Source organism: Microcebus murinus, chromosome 25 (assembly GCF_040939455.1).
Source record: "Microcebus murinus isolate Inina chromosome 25, M.murinus_Inina_mat1.0, whole genome shotgun sequence".
NCBI classification, from domain to species: domain Eukaryota; kingdom Metazoa; phylum Chordata; class Mammalia; order Primates; family Cheirogaleidae; genus Microcebus; species Microcebus murinus.
The window spans coordinates 26691927-26712315 of record NC_134128.1 but is presented as its reverse complement, the minus strand read 5'-3'; the positions used below and the strand labels follow the sequence as shown (position 1 = coordinate 26712315).

Genomic DNA, 20389 nt, shown 5'->3' with positions numbered 1-20389 from the left:
ATTAGGAAACTCTTTCCGGTGCACTCATTAGTGAAATGACCTCAATGAAGCTGGAATCCAATATCTAATCGCCGATTTTTAGCGAGTCCACACGCCAGGGTGGTCGGGGTCCAATGCAGCCCCGGCCAGGCCCAGGCCCCTTGGACCGGGCCACAGGAGGACACAGAGGAGGGTCCCGGCCCCCACGGTCGCGTTGCCGGCAGTTCTCCAAGGGCTTGGGCGTTTTCCAGAGGTAGGAGATGGAGGGGACTGATTTCTTCAGCGCCCCACTAACCACGCCACCCCAAGCATGGGACACATCCCTAGAGAGAGAGAGAGACCCCCCATACACTCGCTCCCCTCCCCCATGCGCTGTGCCCCAGCCCGGGCCCCGGGGAATAGGCGGCAGCCCACCCACAGGGTGGGGGGCGCAGCTGAAAGGGGTTGTCGGGGAGGGCGGCCCCTGCCTGGGGTCAAAGGGCGGGCAACCCGCGCGTGCGCAATCGGCGGCGGCGGCAGCGGCGGCAGCAGCGGCGGCAGGGGCGGCCACGAGCTGGGGGTGGGCCAGGCGAGGAGAGGAAGGGGGCTGGAAGGTCTCCACCTTGGCGAGTCCAGCCGTGGAGGCGCATCTTGTGTGAGTGTGAGTGAGTGAGTGTGAGTGTGAGTGTGTGTGTGTGTGTGTGTGTGTGTGTATAGAGAGACAGCCCCCCACCCCGGCCCGCCGCTCCCTGCCCGCCCCGCCCCGCCTGTCAACCCCGTCCCTCGGAGCCCCCCGGACCCGGCCGGTGAACTCAACAGGCCCGGCCCGGTGCGGGTCAGCGCTGGCGCGGGGCCTGGGGCGGGAGGAGGCGGCGGGGAAGCGCAGAGAGGCTCGGCTTCTTGAGCGGGGCAGGGGCGCCCTCCGCCGTCTAGGGCCACACCACCCTGAACGCGCCCGATCTCGTCTGGTCTCGGAAGCTAAGCAGGGTCGGGCCTGGTTAGTACTTGGATGGGAGACCGCCTGGGAATACCGGGTGCCGTAGGCTTCTTCTTTTTTTTTTTTTTGTTTTGCCTCTTGTTCTGTCCCCTCTCTGGGAGCGAGGCGGCGGCCCGGGGCGGGGGTCACCCCCACCCTCAGCGCCCGCCGCGGTGCCTGGCGCCCCAGCCCGCACCGTGGGGCCTCCTCTTGTCCCAAGCCGCGACACCGCCGTCACGCGGCAGCATGCGTGGCTTCTGGACTGTCAGGTCTCAGACCAAAGGTCTGCTCTGTGGGAACCGACACGCTGGAGGAAACCTTGAGAGTCTGAGAGGGGAGGGAGTTCCAGAAGAAGGCCAGGATGTCATTTTGAGGGAGTATGTGACCAGAACTCGTCCCGTTGCTTTTGGGGTTCTATGGGCTACACGTAGGAATCTTTGGTGGTGGCACCTGATGTTGGGGGATCCGGAGTCACACCCAGACCTGCTCCACAGGCCTCCTTTTACTTTTCTCTTCGGATTCATTATGTTTAAAAAGTGTCTCTTATCTCTAGGATTGCATTTTCTTTTCTCTCTCTTTTCAAGCAGATGATGGGAGTCCAAGTATTCAGGTGACATGTGTTGCCCGTGCCCCCCTCCCCCCTGTGTTCTTATTCATTTACCTCTGATGTTGTTCCAGCGTATTGTGGGGGTACCAATGTTAAGGTCGGGTACGTTGCCCTCTCCCAGCCTCCCCCCTCGGGTCAGAGCCTCAAGCGCGCCCATCCCCCAGTCGGTGCGCACCCACCCCATTCCTAATGGAGGTGTATGCCCATCCCCTCCCCCCACCCGCCCGACACCCACCCGATGAAGGTGATTCCTCTGTGTCCACTTAGGTGTCCATCGGTTCGTACCCATTTGCTGGTGAGCGCGAGCACGTGGTGCTCGTGTGTCCATTCTTGGGCTACCTGGCTTACTGGAACGGGTTCCAGCTCTGGCCAGGAGAACCACGAGAGGTGCCCTCTCACCGCTGCTCCTCCTAGCCGAATAGCACTCCGTGGTGTCCACGCGCCACATTTCATTTACGCACTCGTGGGTCGATGGGCACTCGGGTCGCTTCCAGGTCTTTGCGATTGTGACTTGTGCCCTGACTCTAACCCTAACCCTTACCCAGCCCGTCTCCTCCTCGGCCCCTGCCTGACTGACTCCTTCCCGCCCGGCCTGTCACCTGTCACCGTCCTCTGCCCCTGCCTGACACGCTCCTCCCCGCCCGGGCCGTCACCGTCCTCGGCCCCTGCCTGACGGGGCTCCTCCGTCGCCTGGGCCTTCCAAGGGCTTGGTGTGGACGCTGGTTCCAGGACGCCCTCCCAGGAACCCGGTAGCAGGGCGGCCGCAGCGTCTCGCGCCACCCAACCGTCCGCCGGCCGGCGGCCGTCGCTAAGTGGCCTGCGGGGGACGTGCCCCCACTGTGGGGCGGGCGCCCAGCCTGGTGTCTTCTCTGAGGCCCCGTGGCTGCTTTTCCCCCCCGCAAGGGGAGAGCCGCGGAGGTGGGGACCGCCTCCTCGTGGGGACGTACACCCAGCTCTCCACGTCGGATTCCGGGGCTCTCTGTCCTGCCAGAAGGCCCAGCTGGCCTGCGGGTCCTTAGAGTGGCAAAAACATCCGAAAACTGAGATTGAGGGTCCGGTGGTTGTCTGCACTTTTGTGCTGGGCACCCCAGGGAGGCCCGGGGGCTGGCTGGACAACGCGGTCTGCTGGGCAGGGGGGGGGTTTGGAGGAGCAACTGATGCCCTTTGCACTTTGGGTAGCAAGTGTCTGAGGTGTCTCTGAGCCCTGCGCCATGTCGGGGGGGGGTGGGAGGTCGGGGGGGTGGAGGAGCAGGAGGAGGAGGAGGAGGAGGTGGGAAGGGCCGTGGCCTGCAGTCGTGTTCCCGGGGTGGCTTCTTCCACAGGCTGCTTGGCCTGGGCTCCCTGCACCTGGGCCTTTGGAGGACTGGCCCTGTGCTTGCCAACGCTTCCCCTGCAGGGACCCAGAGCTGGGAGGTTGCATCTCTCAGCCCTGGGTCGGGCAGAGCCCCAGCGGGCCATGCCCACAACCTCTCTCAGCACGGGTCTCCCAGAAGGCTCCTTTGGGACCAGGATTCTCTTGCGGGTGACTCTTTAAGGTCTGGCCCCTGGATGGAGGGGCACCAGGAGTAGAGGAGCAGGAAGGGGAAGGGGGTGGCCATGCGAGGGGACACTTTCAGGCCAAGTCCCAGCTTCAGCCTGATCCTCCTGGGAACCCCGGGGTGTACGTCACACCTCCTGGTTGTCCCGCTCTGAGACAAGGAGCCGGGCTTCGCATTCCCCCAGCAGCCAGTCGTGGGCTGAGGACACCTGGGGCGTTGGGAACTCCCTGGCTTCTCCTTGGCTTAACATCTGGAGCTGCTTGTGAATCGTGCCGCCACACACACCCGAGTGCAGGTGTCTTCTGCACAGACTGCGGGCCTCGCTCTTCTGAATGCCGCTAGCTCGCCACCCACCCACGGGTGAACCTGGTCAGGGTACTTTCTCTCGGGGGCAGACTCTGATCCTGGCGGGCTACCGGTGTTTCTGTTTGCTCCTTTCTTTCTTCCATTTCGGGAAAGGCTTCCTTACTGGGTGTGGAAATCTCCTATGCCTTTCCTCGCCTATTCTGTCAGCTTTAAAATTCTCTTTCAGTTGCCACCCTCACAGATGGATTAGGAAACTCTTTCCGGTGCACTCATTAGTGAAATGACCTCAATGAAGCTGGAATCCAATATCTAATCGCCGATTTTTAGCGAGTCCACACGCCAGGGTGGTCGGGGTCCAATGCAGCCCCGGCCAGGCCCAGGCCCCTTGGACCGGGCCACAGGAGGACACAGAGGAGGGTCCCGGCCCCCACGGTCGCGTTGCCGGCAGTTCTCCAAGGGCTTGGGCGTTTTCCAGAGGTAGGAGATGGAGGGGACTGATTTCTTCAGCGCCCCACAAACCACGCCACCCCACCCATGGGACACATCCCTAGAGAGAGAGAGAGAGACGCCCCATACACTCGCTCCCCTCCCCCATGCGCTGTGCCCCAGCCCGGGCCCGGGGGAATAGGCGGCAGCCCACCCACAGGGTGGGGGGCGCAGCTGAAAGGGGTTGTCGGGGAGGGCGGCCCCTGCCTGGGGTCAAAGGGCGGGCGACCCGCGCGTGCGCAATCGGCGGCGGCGGCGGCGGCGGCCGCGGCCACGAGCTGGGGGTGGGCCAGGCGAGGAGAGGAGGGGGGCTGGAAGGTCTCCACCTTGGCGAGTCCAGCTGTGGAGGCGCATCTTGTGTGAGTGTGAGTGAGTGAGTGTGAGTGTGAGTGTGTGTGTGTGTGTGTGTGTGTGTGTGTGTATAGAGAGACAGCCCCCCACCCCGGCCCGCCGCTCCCTGCCCGCCCCGCCCCGCCTGTCAACCCCGTCCCTCGGAGCCCCCCGGACCCGGCCGGTGAACTCAACAGGCCCGGCCCGGTGCGGGTCAGCGCTGGCGCGGGGCCTGGGGCGGGAGGAGGCGGCGGGGAAGCGCAGAGAGGCTCGGCTTCTTGAGCGGGGCAGGGGCGCCCTCCGCCGTCTAGGGCCACACCACCCTGAACGCGCCCGATCTCGTCTGGTCTCGGAAGCTAAGCAGGGTCGGGCCTGGTTAGTACTTGGATGGGAGACCGCCTGGGAATACCGGGTGCCGTAGGCTTCTTCTTTTTTTTTTTTTTGTTTTGCCTCTTGTTCTGTCCCCTCTCTGGGAGCGAGGCGGCGGCCCGGGGCGGGGGTCACCCCCACCCTCAGCGCCCGCCGCGGTGCCTGGCGCCCCAGCCCGCACCGTGGGGCCTCCTCTTGTCCCAAGCCGCGACACCGCCGTCACGCGGCAGCATGCGTGGCTTCTGGACTGTCAGGTCTCAGACCAAAGGTCTGCTCTGTGGGAACCGACACGCTGGAGGAAACCTTGAGAGTCTGAGAGGGGAGGGAGTTCCAGAAGAAGGCCAGGATGTCATTTTGAGGGAGTATGTGACCAGAACTCGTCCCGTTGCTTTTGGGGTTCTATGGGCTACACGTAGGAATCTTTGGTGGTGGCACCTGATGTTGGGGGATCCGGAGTCACACCCAGACCTGCTCCACAGGCCTCCTTTTACTTTTCTCTTCGGATTCATTATGTTTAAAAAGTGTCTCTTATCTCTAGGATTGCATTTTCTTTTCTCTCTCTTTTCAAGCAGATGATGGGAGTCCAAGTATTCAGGTGACATGTGTTGCCCGTGCCCCCCTCCCCCCTGTGTTCTTATTCATTTACCTCTGATGTTGTTCCAGCGTATTGTGGGGGTACCAATGTTAAGGTCGGGTACGTTGCCCTCTCCCAGCCTCCCCCCTCGGGTCAGAGCCTCAAGCGCGCCCATCCCCCAGTCGGTGCGCACCCACCCCATTCCTAATGGAGGTGTATGCCCATCCCCTCCCCCCACCCGCCCGACACCCACCCGATGAAGGTGATTCCTCTGTGTCCACTTAGGTGTCCATCGGTTCGTACCCATTTGCTGGTGAGCGCGAGCACGTGGTGCTCGTGTGTCCATTCTTGGGCTACCTGGCTTACTGGAACGGGTTCCAGCTCTGGCCAGGAGAACCACGAGAGGTGCCCTCTCACCGCTGCTCCTCCTAGCCGAATAGCACTCCGTGGTGTCCACGCGCCACATTTCATTTACGCACTCGTGGGTCGATGGGCACTCGGGTCGCTTCCAGGTCTTTGCGATTGTGACTTGTGCCCTGACTCTAACCCTAACCCTTACCCAGCCCGTCTCCTCCTCGGCCCCTGCCTGACTGACTCCTTCCCGCCCGGCCTGTCACCTGTCACCGTCCTCTGCCCCTGCCTGACACGCTCCTCCCCGCCCGGGCCGTCACCGTCCTCGGCCCCTGCCTGACGGGGCTCCTCCGTCGCCTGGGCCTTCCAAGGGCTTGGTGTGGACGCTGGTTCCAGGACGCCCTCCCAGGAACCCGGTAGCAGGGCGGCCGCAGCGTCTCGCGCCACCCAACCGTCCGCCGGCCGGCGGCCGTCGCTAAGTGGCCTGCGGGGGACGTGCCCCCACTGTGGGGCGGGCGCCCAGCCTGGTGTCTTCTCTGAGGCCCCGTGGCTGCTTTTCCCCCCCGCAAGGGGAGAGCCGCGGAGGTGGGGACCGCCTCCTCGTGGGGACGTACACCCAGCTCTCCACGTCGGATTCCGGGGCTCTCTGTCCTGCCAGAAGGCCCAGCTGGCCTGCGGGTCCTTAGAGTGGCAAAAACATCCGAAAACTGAGATTGAGGGTCCGGTGGTTGTCTGCACTTTTGTGCTGGGCACCCCAGGGAGGCCCGGGGGCTGGCTGGACAACGCGGTCTGCTGGGCAGGGGGGGGGTTTGGAGGAGCAACTGATGCCCTTTGCACTTTGGGTAGCAAGTGTCTGAGGTGTCTCTGAGCCCTGCGCCATGTCGGGGGGGGGTGGGAGGTCGGGGGGGTGGAGGAGCAGGAGGAGGAGGAGGAGGAGGTGGGAAGGGCCGTGGCCTGCAGTCGTGTTCCCGGGGTGGCTTCTTCCACAGGCTGCTTGGCCTGGGCTCCCTGCACCTGGGCCTTTGGAGGACTGGCCCTGTGCTTGCCAACGCTTCCCCTGCAGGGACCCAGAGCTGGGAGGTTGCATCTCTCAGCCCTGGGTCGGGCAGAGCCCCAGCGGGCCATGCCCACAACCTCTCTCAGCACGGGTCTCCCAGAAGGCTCCTTTGGGACCAGGATTCTCTTGCGGGTGACTCTTTAAGGTCTGGCCCCTGGATGGAGGGGCACCAGGAGTAGAGGAGCAGGAAGGGGAAGGGGGTGGCCATGCGAGGGGACACTTTCAGGCCAAGTCCCAGCTTCAGCCTGATCCTCCTGGGAACCCCGGGGTGTACGTCACACCTCCTGGTTGTCCCGCTCTGAGACAAGGAGCCGGGCTTCGCATTCCCCCAGCAGCCAGTCGTGGGCTGAGGACACCTGGGGCGTTGGGAACTCCCTGGCTTCTCCTTGGCTTAACATCTGGAGCTGCTTGTGAATCGTGCCGCCACACACACCCGAGTGCAGGTGTCTTCTGCACAGACTGCGGGCCTCGCTCTTCTGAATGCCGCTAGCTCGCCACCCACCCACGGGTGAACCTGGTCAGGGTACTTTCTCTCGGGGGCAGACTCTGATCCTGGCGGGCTACCGGTGTTTCTGTTTGCTCCTTTCTTTCTTCCATTTCGGGAAAGGCTTCCTTACTGGGTGTGGAAATCTCCTATGCCTTTCCTCGCCTATTCTGTCAGCTTTAAAATTCTTTCAGTTGCCACCCTCACAGATGGATTAGGAAACTCTTTCCGGTGCACTCATTAGTGAAATGACCTCAATGAAGCTGGAATCCAATATCTAATCGCCGATTTTTAGCGAGTCCACACGCCAGGGTGGTCGGGGTCCAATGCAGCCCCGGCCAGGCCCAGGCCCCTTGGACCGGGCCACAGGAGGACACAGAGGAGGGTCCCGGCCCCCACGGTCGCGTTGCCGGCAGTTCTCCAAGGGCTTGGGCGTTTTCCAGAGGTAGGAGATGGAGGGGACTGATTTCTTCAGCGCCCCACAAACCACGCCACCCCACCCATGGGACACATCCCTAGAGAGAGAGAGAGAGACGCCCCATACACTCGCTCCCCTCCCCCATGCGCTGTGCCCCAGCCCGGGCCCGGGGGAATAGGCGGCAGCCCACCCACAGGGTGGGGGGCGCAGCTGAAAGGGGTTGTCGGGGAGGGCGGCCCCTGCCTGGGGTCAAAGGGCGGGCGACCCGCGCGTGCGCAATCGGCGGCGGCGGCGGCGTCGGCGGCGGCCACGAGCTGGGGGTGGGCCAGGCGAGGAGAGGAGGGGGGCTGGAAGGTCTCCACCTTGGCGAGTCCAGCTGTGGAGGCGCATCTTGTGTGAGTGTGAGTGAGTGAGTGTGAGTGTGAGTGTGTGTGTGTGTGTGTGTGTGTGTGTGTGTATAGAGAGACAGCCCCCCACCCCGGCCCGCCGCTCCCTGCCCGCCCCGCCCCGCCTGTCAACCCCGTCCCTCGGTGCCCCCCGGACCCGGCCGGTGAACTCAACAGGCCCGGCCCGGTGCGGGTCAGCGCTGGCGCGGGGCCTGGGGCGGGAGGAGGCGGCGGGGAAGCGCAGAGAGGCTCGGCTTCTTGAGCGGGGCAGGGGCGCCCTCCGCCGTCTAGGGCCACACCACCCTGAACGCGCCCGATCTCGTCTGGTCTCGGAAGCTAAGCAGGGTCGGGCCTGGTTAGTACTTGGATGGGAGACCGCCTGGGAATACCGGGTGCCGTAGGCTTCTTCTTTTTTTTTTTTTTGTTTTGCCTCTTGTTCTGTCCCCTCTCTGGGAGCGAGGCGGCGGCCCGGGGCGGGGGTCACCCCCACCCTCAGCGCCCGCCGCGGTGCCTGGCGCCCCAGCCCGCACCGTGGGGCCTCCTCTTGTCCCAAGCCGCGACACCGCCGTCACGCGGCAGCATGCGTGGCTTCTGGACTGTCAGGTCTCAGACCAAAGGTCTGCTCTGTGGGAACCGACACGCTGGAGGAAACCTTGAGAGTCTGAGAGGGGAGGGAGTTCCAGAAGAAGGCCAGGATGTCATTTTGAGGGAGTATGTGACCAGAACTCGTCCCGTTGCTTTTGGGGTTCTATGGGCTACACGTAGGAATCTTTGGTGGTGGCACCTGATGTTGGGGGATCCGGAGTCACACCCAGACCTGCTCCACAGGCCTCCTTTTACTTTTCTCTTCGGATTCATTATGTTTAAAAAGTGTCTCTTATCTCTAGGATTGCATTTTCTTTTCTCTCTCTTTTCAAGCAGATGATGGGAGTCCAAGTATTCAGGTGACATGTGTTGCCCGTGCCCCCCTCCCCCCTGTGTTCTTATTCATTTACCTCTGATGTTGTTCCAGCGTATTGTGGGGGTACCAATGTTAAGGTCGGGTACGTTGCCCTCTCCCAGCCTCCCCCCTCGGGTCAGAGCCTCAAGCGCGCCCATCCCCCAGTCGGTGCGCACCCACCCCATTCCTAATGGAGGTGTATGCCCATCCCCTCCCCCCACCCGCCCGACACCCACCCGATGAAGGTGATTCCTCTGTGTCCACTTAGGTGTCCATCGGTTCGTACCCATTTGCTGGTGAGCGCGAGCACGTGGTGCTCGTGTGTCCATTCTTGGGCTACCTGGCTTACTGGAACGGGTTCCAGCTCTGGCCAGGAGAACCACGAGAGGTGCCCTCTCACCGCTGCTCCTCCTAGCCGAATAGCACTCCGTGGTGTCCACGCGCCACATTTCATTTACGCACTCGTGGGTCGATGGGCACTCGGGTCGCTTCCAGGTCTTTGCGATTGTGACTTGTGCCCTGACTCTAACCCTAACCCTTACCCAGCCCGTCTCCTCCTCGGCCCCTGCCTGACTGACTCCTTCCCGCCCGGCCTGTCACCTGTCACCGTCCTCTGCCCCTGCCTGACACGCTCCTCCCCGCCCGGGCCGTCACCGTCCTCGGCCCCTGCCTGACGGGGCTCCTCCGTCGCCTGGGCCTTCCAAGGGCTTGGTGTGGACGCTGGTTCCAGGACGCCCTCCCAGGAACCCGGTAGCAGGGCGGCCGCAGCGTCTCGCGCCACCCAACCGTCCGCCGGCCGGCGGCCGTCGCTAAGTGGCCTGCGGGGGACGTGCCCCCACTGTGGGGCGGGCGCCCAGCCTGGTGTCTTCTCTGAGGCCCCGTGGCTGCTTTTCCCCCCCGCAAGGGGAGAGCCGCGGAGGTGGGGACCGCCTCCTCGTGGGGACGTACACCCAGCTCTCCACGTCGGATTCCGGGGCTCTCTGTCCTGCCAGAAGGCCCAGCTGGCCTGCGGGTCCTTAGAGTGGCAAAAACATCCGAAAACTGAGATTGAGGGTCCGGTGGTTGTCTGCACTTTTGTGCTGGGCACCCCAGGGAGGCCCGGGGGCTGGCTGGACAACGCGGTCTGCTGGGCAGGGGGGGGGTTTGGAGGAGCAACTGATGCCCTTTGCACTTTGGGTAGCAAGTGTCTGAGGTGTCTCTGAGCCCTGCGCCATGTCGGGGGGGGGTGGGAGGTCGGGGGGGTGGAGGAGCAGGAGGAGGAGGAGGAGGAGGTGGGAAGGGCCGTGGCCTGCAGTCGTGTTCCCGGGGTGGCTTCTTCCACAGGCTGCTTGGCCTGGGCTCCCTGCACCTGGGCCTTTGGAGGACTGGCCCTGTGCTTGCCAACGCTTCCCCTGCAGGGACCCAGAGCTGGGAGGTTGCATCTCTCAGCCCTGGGTCGGGCAGAGCCCCAGCGGGCCATGCCCACAACCTCTCTCAGCACGGGTCCCCCAGAAGGCTCCTTTGGGACCAGGATTCTCTTGCGGGTGACTCTTTAAGGTCTGGCCCCTGGATGGAGGGGCACCAGGAGTAGAGGAGCAGGAAGGGGAAGGGGGTGGCCATGCGAGGGGACACTTTCAGGCCAAGTCCCAGCTTCAGCCTGATCCTCCTGGGAACCCCGGGGTGTACGTCACACCTCCTGGTTGTCCCGCTCTGAGACAAGGAGCCGGGCTTCGCATTCCCCCAGCAGCCAGTCGTGGGCTGAGGACACCTGGGGCGTTGGGAACTCCCTGGCTTCTCCTTGGCTTAACATCTGGAGCTGCTTGTGAATCGTGCCGCCACACACACCCGAGTGCAGGTGTCTTCTGCACAGACTGCGGGCCTCGCTCTTCTGAATGCCGCTAGCTCGCCACCCACCCACGGGTGAACCTGGTCAGGGTACTTTCTCTCGGGGGCAGACTCTGATCCTGGCGGGCTACCGGTGTTTCTGTTTGCTCCTTTCTTTCTTCCATTTCGGGAAAGGCTTCCTTACTGGGTGTGGAAATCTCCTATGCCTTTCCTCGCCTATTCTGTCAGCTTTAAAATTCTCTTTCAGTTGCCACCCTCACAGATGGATTAGGAAACTCTTTCCGGTGCACTCATTAGTGAAATGACCTCAATGAAGCTGGAATCCAATATCTAATCGCCGATTTTTAGCGAGTCCACACGCCAGGGTGGTCGGGGTCCAATGCAGCCCCGGCCAGGCCCAGGCCCCTTGGACCGGGCCACAGGAGGACACAGAGGAGGGTCCCGGCCCCCACGGTCGCGTTGCCGGCAGTTCTCCAAGGGCTTGGGCGTTTTCCAGAGGTAGGAGATGGAGGGGACTGATTTCTTCAGCGCCCCACAAACCACGCCACCCCACCCATGGGACACATCCCTAGAGAGAGAGAGAGAGACGCCCCATACACTCGCTCCCCTCCCCCATGCGCTGTGCCCCAGCCCGGGCCCGGGGGAATAGGCGGCAGCCCACCCACAGGGTGGGGGGCGCAGCTGAAAGGGGTTGTCGGGGAGGGCGGCCCCTGCCTGGGGTCAAAGGGCGGGCGACCCGCGCGTGCGCAATCGGCGGCGGCGGCGGCGTCGGCGGCGGCCACGAGCTGGGGGTGGGCCAGGCGAGGAGAGGAGGGGGGCTGGAAGGTCTCCACCTTGGCGAGTCCAGCTGTGGAGGCGCATCTTGTGTGAGTGTGAGTGAGTGAGTGTGAGTGTGAGTGTGTGTGTGTGTGTGTGTGTGTGTGTGTGTATAGAGAGACAGCCCCCCACCCCGGCCCGCCGCTCCCTGCCCGCCCCGCCCCGCCTGTCAACCCCGTCCCTCGGAGCCCCCCGGACCCGACCCGGCCGGTGAACTCAACAGGCCCGGCCCGGTGCGGGTCAGCGCTGGCGCGGGGCCTGGGGCGGGAGGAGGCGGCGGGGAAGCGCAGAGAGGCTCGGCTTCTTGAGCGGGGCAGGGGCGCCCTCCGCCGTCTAGGGCCACACCACCCTGAACGCGCCCGATCTCGTCTGGTCTCGGAAGCTAAGCAGGGTCGGGCCTGGTTAGTACTTGGATGGGAGACCGCCTGGGAATACCGGGTGCCGTAGGCTTCTTCTTTTTTTTTTTTTTGTTTTGCCTCTTGTTCTGTCCCCTCTCTGGGAGCGAGGCGGCGGCCCGGGGCGGGGGTCACCCCCACCCTCAGCGCCCGCCGCGGTGCCTGGCGCCCCAGCCCGCACCGTGGGGCCTCCTCTTGTCCCAAGCCGCGACACCGCCGTCACGCGGCAGCATGCGTGGCTTCTGGACTGTCAGGTCTCAGACCAAAGGTCTGCTCTGTGGGAACCGACACGCTGGAGGAAACCTTGAGAGTCTGAGAGGGGAGGGAGTTCCAGAAGAAGGCCAGGATGTCATTTTGAGGGAGTATGTGACCAGAACTCGTCCCGTTGCTTTTGGGGTTCTATGGGCTACACGTAGGAATCTTTGGTGGTGGCACCTGATGTTGGGGGATCCGGAGTCACACCCAGACCTGCTCCACAGGCCTCCTTTTACTTTTCTCTTCGGATTCATTATGTTTAAAAAGTGTCTCTTATCTCTAGGATTGCATTTTCTTTTCTCTCTCTTTTCAAGCAGATGATGGGAGTCCAAGTATTCAGGTGACATGTGTTGCCCGTGCCCCCCTCCCCCCTGTGTTCTTATTCATTTACCTCTGATGTTGTTCCAGCGTATTGTGGGGGTACCAATGTTAAGGTCGGGTACGTTGCCCTCTCCCAGCCTCCCCCCTCGGGTCAGAGCCTCAAGCGCGCCCATCCCCCAGTCGGTGCGCACCCACCCCATTCCTAATGGAGGTGTATGCCCATCCCCTCCCCCCACCCGCCCGACACCCACCCGATGAAGGTGATTCCTCTGTGTCCACTTAGGTGTCCATCGGTTCGTACCCATTTGCTGGTGAGCGCGAGCACGTGGTGCTCGTGTGTCCATTCTTGGGCTACCTGGCTTACTGGAACGGGTTCCAGCTCTGGCCAGGAGAACCACGAGAGGTGCCCTCTCACCGCTGCTCCTCCTAGCCGAATAGCACTCCGTGGTGTCCACGCGCCACATTTCATTTACGCACTCGTGGGTCGATGGGCACTCGGGTCGCTTCCAGGTCTTTGCGATTGTGACTTGTGCCCTGACTCTAACCCTAACCCTTACCCAGCCCGTCTCCTCCTCGGCCCCTGCCTGACTGACTCCTTCCCGCCCGGCCTGTCACCTGTCACCGTCCTCTGCCCCTGCCTGACACGCTCCTCCCCGCCCGGGCCGTCACCGTCCTCGGCCCCTGCCTGACGGGGCTCCTCCGTCGCCTGGGCCTTCCAAGGGCTTGGTGTGGACGCTGGTTCCAGGACGCCCTCCCAGGAACCCGGTAGCAGGGCGGCCGCAGCGTCTCGCGCCACCCAACCGTCCGCCGGCCGGCGGCCGTCGCTAAGTGGCCTGCGGGGGACGTGCCCCCACTGTGGGGCGGGCGCCCAGCCTGGTGTCTTCTCTGAGGCCCCGTGGCTGCTTTTCCCCCCCGCAAGGGGAGAGCCGCGGAGGTGGGGACCGCCTCCTCGTGGGGACGTACACCCAGCTCTCCACGTCGGATTCCGGGGCTCTCTGTCCTGCCAGAAGGCCCAGCTGGCCTGCGGGTCCTTAGAGTGGCAAAAACATCCGAAAACTGAGATTGAGGGTCCGGTGGTTGTCTGCACTTTTGTGCTGGGCACCCCAGGGAGGCCCGGGGGCTGGCTGGACAACGCGGTCTGCTGGGCAGGGGGGGGGTTTGGAGGAGCAACTGATGCCCTTTGCACTTTGGGTAGCAAGTGTCTGAGGTGTCTCTGAGCCCTGCGCCATGTCGGGGGGGGGTGGGAGGTCGGGGGGGTGGAGGAGCAGGAGGAGGAGGAGGAGGAGGTGGGAAGGGCCGTGGCCTGCAGTCGTGTTCCCGGGGTGGCTTCTTCCACAGGCTGCTTGGCCTGGGCTCCCTGCACCTGGGCCTTTGGAGGACTGGCCCTGTGCTTGCCAACGCTTCCCCTGCAGGGACCCAGAGCTGGGAGGTTGCATCTCTCAGCCCTGGGTCGGGCAGAGCCCCAGCGGGCCATGCCCACAACCTCTCTCAGCACGGGTCCCCCAGAAGGCTCCTTTGGGACCAGGATTCTCTTGCGGGTGACTCTTTAAGGTCTGGCCCCTGGATGGAGGGGCACCAGGAGTAGAGGAGCAGGAAGGGGAAGGGGGTGGCCATGCGAGGGGACACTTTCAGGCCAAGTCCCAGCTTCAGCCTGATCCTCCTGGGAACCCCGGGGTGTACGTCACACCTCCTGGTTGTCCCGCTCTGAGACAAGGAGCCGGGCTTCGCATTCCCCCAGCAGCCAGTCGTGGGCTGAGGACACCTGGGGCGTTGGGAACTCCCTGGCTTCTCCTTGGCTTAACATCTGGAGCTGCTTGTGAATCGTGCCGCCACACACACCCGAGTGCAGGTGTCTTCTGCACAGACTGCGGGCCTCGCTCTTCTGAATGCCGCTAGCTCGCCACCCACCCACGGGTGAACCTGGTCAGGGTACTTTCTCTCGGGGGCAGACTCTGATCCTGGCGGGCTACCGGTGTTTCTGTTTGCTCCTTTCTTTCTTCCATTTCGGGAAAGGCTTCCTTACTGGGTGTGGAAATCTCCTATGCCTTTCCTCGCCTATTCTGTCAGCTTTAAAATTCTCTTTGAGTTGCCACCCTCACAGATGGATTAGGAAACTCTTTCCGGTGCACTCATTAGTGAAATGACCTCAATGAAGCTGGAATCCAATATCTAATCGCCGATTTTTAGCGAGTCCACACGCCAGGGTGGTCGGGGTCCAATGCAGCCCCGGCCAGGCCCAGGCCCCTTGGACCGGGCCACAGGAGGACACAGAGGAGGGTCCCGGCCCCCACGGTCGCGTTGCCGGCAGTTCTCCAAGGGCTTGGGCGTTTTCCAGAGGTAGGAGATGGAGGGGACTGATTTCTTCAGCGCCCCACAAACCACGCCACCCCACCCATGGGACACATCCCTAGAGAGAGAGAGAGAGACGCCCCATACACTCGCTCCCCTCCCCCATGCGCTGTGCCCCAGCCCGGGCCCGGGGGAATAGGCGGCAGCCCACCCACAGGGTGGGGGGCGCAGCTGAAAGGGGTTGTCGGGGAGGGCGGCCCCTGCCTGGGGTCAAAGGGCGGGCGACCCGCGCGTGCGCAATCGGCGGCGGCGGCGGCGTCGGCGGCGGCCACGAGCTGGGGGTGGGCCAGGCGAGGAGAGGAGGGGGGCTGGAAGGTCTCCACCTTGGCGAGTCCAGCTGTGGAGGCGCATCTTGTGTGAGTGTGAGTGAGTGAGTGTGAGTGTGAGTGTGTGTGTGTGTGTGTGTGTGTGTGTGTGTATAGAGAGACAGCCCCCCACCCCGGCCCGCCGCTCCCTGCCCGCCCCGCCCCGCCTGTCAACCCCGTCCCTCGGAGCCCCCCGGACCCGACCCGGCCGGTGAACTCAACAGGCCCGGCCCGGTGCGGGTCAGCGCTGGCGCGGGGCCTGGGGCGGGAGGAGGCGGCGGGGAAGCGCAGAGAGGCTCGGCTTCTTGAGCGGGGCAGGGGCGCCCTCCGCCGTCTAGGGCCACACCACCCTGAACGCGCCCGATCTCGTCTGGTCTCGGAAGCTAAGCAGGGTCGGGCCTGGTTAGTACTTGGATGGGAGACCGCCTGGGAATACCGGGTGCCGTAGGCTTCTTCTTTTTTTTTTTTTTGTTTTGCCTCTTGTTCTGTCCCCTCTCTGGGAGCGAGGCGGCGGCCCGGGGCGGGGGTCACCCCCACCCTCAGCGCCCGCCGCGGTGCCTGGCGCCCCAGCCCGCACCGTGGGGCCTCCTCTTGTCCCAAGCCGCGACACCGCCGTCACGCGGCAGCATGCGTGGCTTCTGGACTGTCAGGTCTCAGACCAAAGGTCTGCTCTGTGGGAACCGACACGCTGGAGGAAACCTTGAGAGTCTGAGAGGGGAGGGAGTTCCAGAAGAAGGCCAGGATGTCATTTTGAGGGAGTATGTGACCAGAACTCGTCCCGTTGCTTTTGGGGTTCTATGGGCTACACGTAGGAATCTTTGGTGGTGGCACCTGATGTTGGGGGATCCGGAGTCACACCCAGACCTGCTCCACAGGCCTCCTTTTACTTTTCTCTTCGGATTCATTATGTTTAAAAAGTGTCTCTTATCTCTAGGATTGCATTTTCTTTTCTCTCTCTTTTCAAGCAGATGATGGGAGTCCAAGTATTCAGGTGACATGTGTTGCCCGTGCCCCCCTCCCCCCTGTGTTCTTATTCATTTACCTCTGATGTTGTTCCAGCGTATTGTGGGGGTACCAATGTTAAGGTCGGGTACGTTGCCCTCTCCCAGCCTCCCCCCTCGGGTCAGAGCCTCAAGCGCGCCCATCCCCCAGTCGGTGCGCACCCACCCCATTCCTAATGGAGGTGTATGCCCATCCCCTCCCCCCACCCGCCCGACACCCACCCGATGAAGGTGATTCCTCTGTGTCCACTTAGGTGTCCATCGGTTCGTACCCATTTGCTGGTGAGCGCGAGCACGTGGTGCTCGTGTGTCCATTCTTGGGCTACCTGGCTTACTGGAACGGGTTCCAGCTCTGGCCAGGAGAACCACGAGAGGTGCCCTCTCACCGCTGCTCCTCCTAGCCGAATAGCACTCCGTGGTGTCCACGCGCCACATTTCATTTACGCACTCGTGGGTCGATGGGCACTCGGGTCGCTTCCAGGTCTTTGCGATTGTGACTTGTGCCCTGACTCTAACCCTAACCCTTACCCAGCCCGTCTCCTCCTCGGCCCCTGCCTGACTGACTCCTTCCCGCCCGGCCTGTCACCTGTCACCGTCCTCTGCCCCTGCCTGACACGCTCCTCCCCGCCCGGGCCGTCACCGTCCTCGGCCCCTGCCTGACGGGGCTCCTCCGTCGCCTGGGCCTTCCAAGGGCTTGGTGTGGACGCTGGTTCCAGGACGCCCTCCCAGGAACCCGGTAGCAGGGCGGCCGCAGCGTCTCGCGCCACCCAACCGTCCGCCGGCCGGCGGCCGTCGCTAAGTGGCCTGCGGGGGACGTGCCCCCACTGTGGGGCGGGCGCCCAGCCTGGTGTCTTCTCTGAGGCCCCGTGGCTGCTTTTCCCCCCCGCAAGGGGAGAGCCGCGGAGGTGGGGACCGCCTCCTCGTGGGGACGTACACCCAGCTCTCCACGTCGGATTCCGGGGCTCTCTGTCCTGCCAGAAGGCCCAGCTGGCCTGCGGGTCCTTAGAGTGGCAAAAACATCCGAAAACTGAGATTGAGGGTCCGGTGGTTGTCTGCACTTTTGTGCTGGGCACCCCAGGGAGGCCCGGGGGCTGGCTGGACAACGCGGTCTGCTGGGCAGGGGGGGGGTTTGGAGGAGCAACTGATGCCCTTTGCACTTTGGGTAGCAAGTGTCTGAGGTGTCTCTGAGCCCTGCGCCATGTCGGGGGGGGGGTGGGAGGTCGGGGGGGTGGAGGAGCAGGAGGAGGAGGAGGAGGAGGTGGGAAGGGCCGTGGCCTGCAGTCGTGTTCCCGGGGTGGCTTCTTCCACAGGCTGCTTGGCCTGGGCTCCCTGCACCTGGGCCTTTGGAGGACTGGCCCTGTGCTTGCCAACGCTTCCCCTGCAGGGACCCAGAGCTGGGAGGTTGCATCTCTCAGCCCTGGGTCGGGCAGAGCCCCAGCGGGCCATGCCCACAACCTCTCTCAGCACGGGTCTCCCAGAAGGCTCCTTTGGGACCAGGATTCTCTTGCGGGTGACTCTTTAAGGTCTGGCCCCTGGATGGAGGGGCACCAGGAGTAGAGGAGCAGGAAGGGGAAGGGGGTGGCCATGCGAGGGGACACTTTCAGGCCAAGTCCCAGCTTCAGCCTGATCCTCCTGGGAACCCCGGGGTGTACGTCACACCTCCTGGTTGTCCCGCTCTGAGACAAGGAGCCGGGCTTCGCATTCCCCCAGCAGCCAGTCGTGGGCTGAGGACACCTGGGGCGTTGGGAACTCCCTGGCTTCTCCTTGGCTTAACATCTGGAGCTGCTTGTGAATCGTGCCGCCACACACACCCGAGTGCAGGTGTCTTCTGCACAGACTGCGGGCCTCGCTCTTCTGAATGCCGCTAGCTCGCCACCCACCCACGGGTGAACCTGGTCAGGGTACTTTCTCTCGGGGGCAGACTCTGATCCTGGCGGGCTACCGGTGTTTCTGTTTGCTCCTTTCTTTCTTCCATTTCGGGAAAGGCTTCCTTACTGGGTGTGGAAATCTCCTATGCCTTTCCTCGCCTATTCTGTCAGCTTTAAAATTCTCTTTCAGTTGCCACCCTCACAGATGGATTAGGAAACTCTTTCCGGTGCACTCATTAGTGAAATGACCTCAATGAAGCTGGAATCCAATATCTAATCGCCGATTTTTAGCGAGTCCACACGCCAGGGTGGTCGGGGTCCAATGCAGCCCCGGCCAGGCCCAGGCCCCTTGGACCGGGCCACAGGAGGACACAGAGGAGGGTCCCGGCCCCCACGGTCGCGTTGCCGGCAGTTCTCCAAGGGCTTGGGCGTTTTCCAGAGGTAGGAGATGGAGGGGACTGATTTCTTCAGCGCCCCACAAACCACGCCACCCCACCCATGGGACACATCCCTAGAGAGAGAGAGAGAGACGCCCCATACACTCGCTCCCCTCCCCCATGCGCTGTGCCCCAGCCCGGGCCCGGGGGAATAGGCGGCAGCCCACCCACAGGGTGGGGGGCGCAGCTGAAAGGGGTTGTCGGGGAGGGCGGCCCCTGCCTGGGGTCAAAGGGCGGGCGACCCGCGCGTGCGCAATCGGCGGCGGCGGCGGCGTCGGCGGCGGCCACGAGCTGGGGGTGGGCCAGGCGAGGAGAGGAGGGGGGCTGGAAGGTCTCCACCTTGGCGAGTCCAGCTGTGGAGGCGCATCTTGTGTGAGTGTGAGTGAGTGAGTGTGAGTGTGAGTGTGTGTGTGTGTGTGTGTGTGTGTGTGTGTATAGAGAGACAGCCCCCCACCCCGGCCCGCCGCTCCCTGCCCGCCCCGCCCCGCCTGTCAACCCCGTCCCTCGGAGCCCCCCGGACCCGGCCGGTGAACTCAACAGGCCCGGCCCGGTGCGGGTCAGCGCTGGCGCGGGGCCTGGGGCGGGAGGAGGCGGCGGGGAAGCGCAGAGAGGCTCGGCTTCTTGAGCGGGGCAGGGGCGCCCTCCGCCGTCTAGGGCCACACCACCCTGAACGCGCCCGATCTCGTCTGGTCTCGGAAGCTAAGCAGGGTCGGGCCTGGTTAGTACTTGGATGGGAGACCGCCTGGGAATACCGGGTGCCGTAGGCTTCTTCTTTTTTTTTTTTTTGTTTTGCCTCTTGTTCTGTCCCCTCTCTGGGAGCGAGGCGGCGGCCCGGGGCGGGGGTCACCCCCACCCTCAGCGCCCGCCGCGGTGCCTGGCGCCCCAGCCCGCACCGTGGGGCCTCCTCTTGTCCCAAGCCGCGACACCGCCGTCACGCGGCAGCATGCGTGGCTTCTGGACTGTCAGGTCTCAGACCAAAGGTCTGCTCTGTGGGAACCGACACGCTGGAGGAAACCTTGAGAGTCTGAGAGGGGAGGGAGTTCCAGAAGAAGGCCAGGATGTCATTTTGAGGGAGTATGTGACCAGAACTCGTCCCGTTGCTTTTGGGGTTCTATGGGCTACACGTAGGAATCTTTGGTGGTGGCACCTGATGTTGGGGGATCCGGAGTCACACCCAGACCTGCTCCACAGGCCTCCTTTTACTTTTCTCTTCGGATTCATTATGTTTAAAAAGTGTCTCTTATCTCTAGGATTGCATTTTCTTTTCTCTCTCTTTTCAAGCAGATGATGGGAGTCCAAGTATTCAGGTGACATGTGTTGCCCGTGCCCCCCTCCCCCCTGTGTTCTTATTCATTTACCTCTGATGTTGTTCCAGCGTATTGTGGGGGTACCAATGTTAAGGTCGGGTACGTTGCCCTCTCCCAGCCTCCCCCCTCGGGTCAGAGCCTCAAGCGCGCCCATCCCCCAGTCGGTGCGCACCCACCCCATTCCTAATGGAGGTGTATGCCCATCCCCTCCCCCCACCCGCCCGACACCCACCCGATGAAGGTGATTCCTCTGTGTCCACTTAGGTGTCCATCGGTTCGTACCCATTTGCTGGTGAGCGCGAGCACGTGGTGCTCGTGTGTCCATTCTTGGGCTACCTGGCTTACTGGAACGGGTTCCAGCTCTGGCCAGGAGAACCACGAGAGGTGCCCTCTCACCGCTGCTCCTCCTAGCCGAATAGCACTCCGTGGTGTCCACGCGCCACATTTCATTTACGCACTCGTGGGTCGATGGGCACTCGGGTCGCTTCCAGGTCTTTGCGATTGTGACTTGTGCCCTGACTCTAACCCTAACCCTTACCCAGCCCGTCTCCTCCTCGGCCCCTGCCTGACTGACTCCTTCCCGCCCGGCCTGTCACCTGTCACCGTCCTCTGCCCCTGCCTGACACGCTCCTCCCCGCCCGGGCCGTCACCGTCCTCGGCCCCTGCCTGACGGGGCTCCTCCGTCGCCTGGGCCTTCCAAGGGCTTGGTGTGGACGCTGGTTCCAGGACGC

General features: G+C 63.5%; 6 non-coding genes across 6 annotated transcripts; all 6 read left to right on the top strand.

The window, feature by feature from the left end:
* Positions 1-885: 885 nt before the first annotated feature.
* LOC142864476 (5S ribosomal RNA) lies at positions 886-1004 on the top strand. Its single transcript, XR_012915002.1, has one exon. It is a non-coding gene; the product is annotated as a 5S ribosomal RNA (ribosomal RNA).
* Positions 1005-4506: 3502 nt separating this feature from the next.
* Positions 4507-4625, top strand: LOC142864465 (5S ribosomal RNA). Its single transcript, XR_012915001.1, has one exon. It is a non-coding gene; the product is annotated as a 5S ribosomal RNA (ribosomal RNA).
* A 3500-nt stretch (positions 4626-8125) lies between these two features.
* On the top strand, positions 8126-8244 carry LOC142864454 (5S ribosomal RNA). Its single transcript, XR_012915000.1, has one exon. It is a non-coding gene; the product is annotated as a 5S ribosomal RNA (ribosomal RNA).
* Positions 8245-11751: 3507 nt separating this feature from the next.
* On the top strand, positions 11752-11870 carry LOC142864443 (5S ribosomal RNA). Its single transcript, XR_012914999.1, has one exon. It is a non-coding gene; the product is annotated as a 5S ribosomal RNA (ribosomal RNA).
* Positions 11871-15377: 3507 nt separating this feature from the next.
* LOC142864432 (5S ribosomal RNA) lies at positions 15378-15496 on the top strand. Its single transcript, XR_012914990.1, has one exon. It is a non-coding gene; the product is annotated as a 5S ribosomal RNA (ribosomal RNA).
* Positions 15497-18999: 3503 nt separating this feature from the next.
* LOC142864421 (5S ribosomal RNA) lies at positions 19000-19118 on the top strand. The gene has a single exon (XR_012914979.1). It is a non-coding gene; the product is annotated as a 5S ribosomal RNA (ribosomal RNA).
* Positions 19119-20389: the final 1271 nt, after the last annotated feature.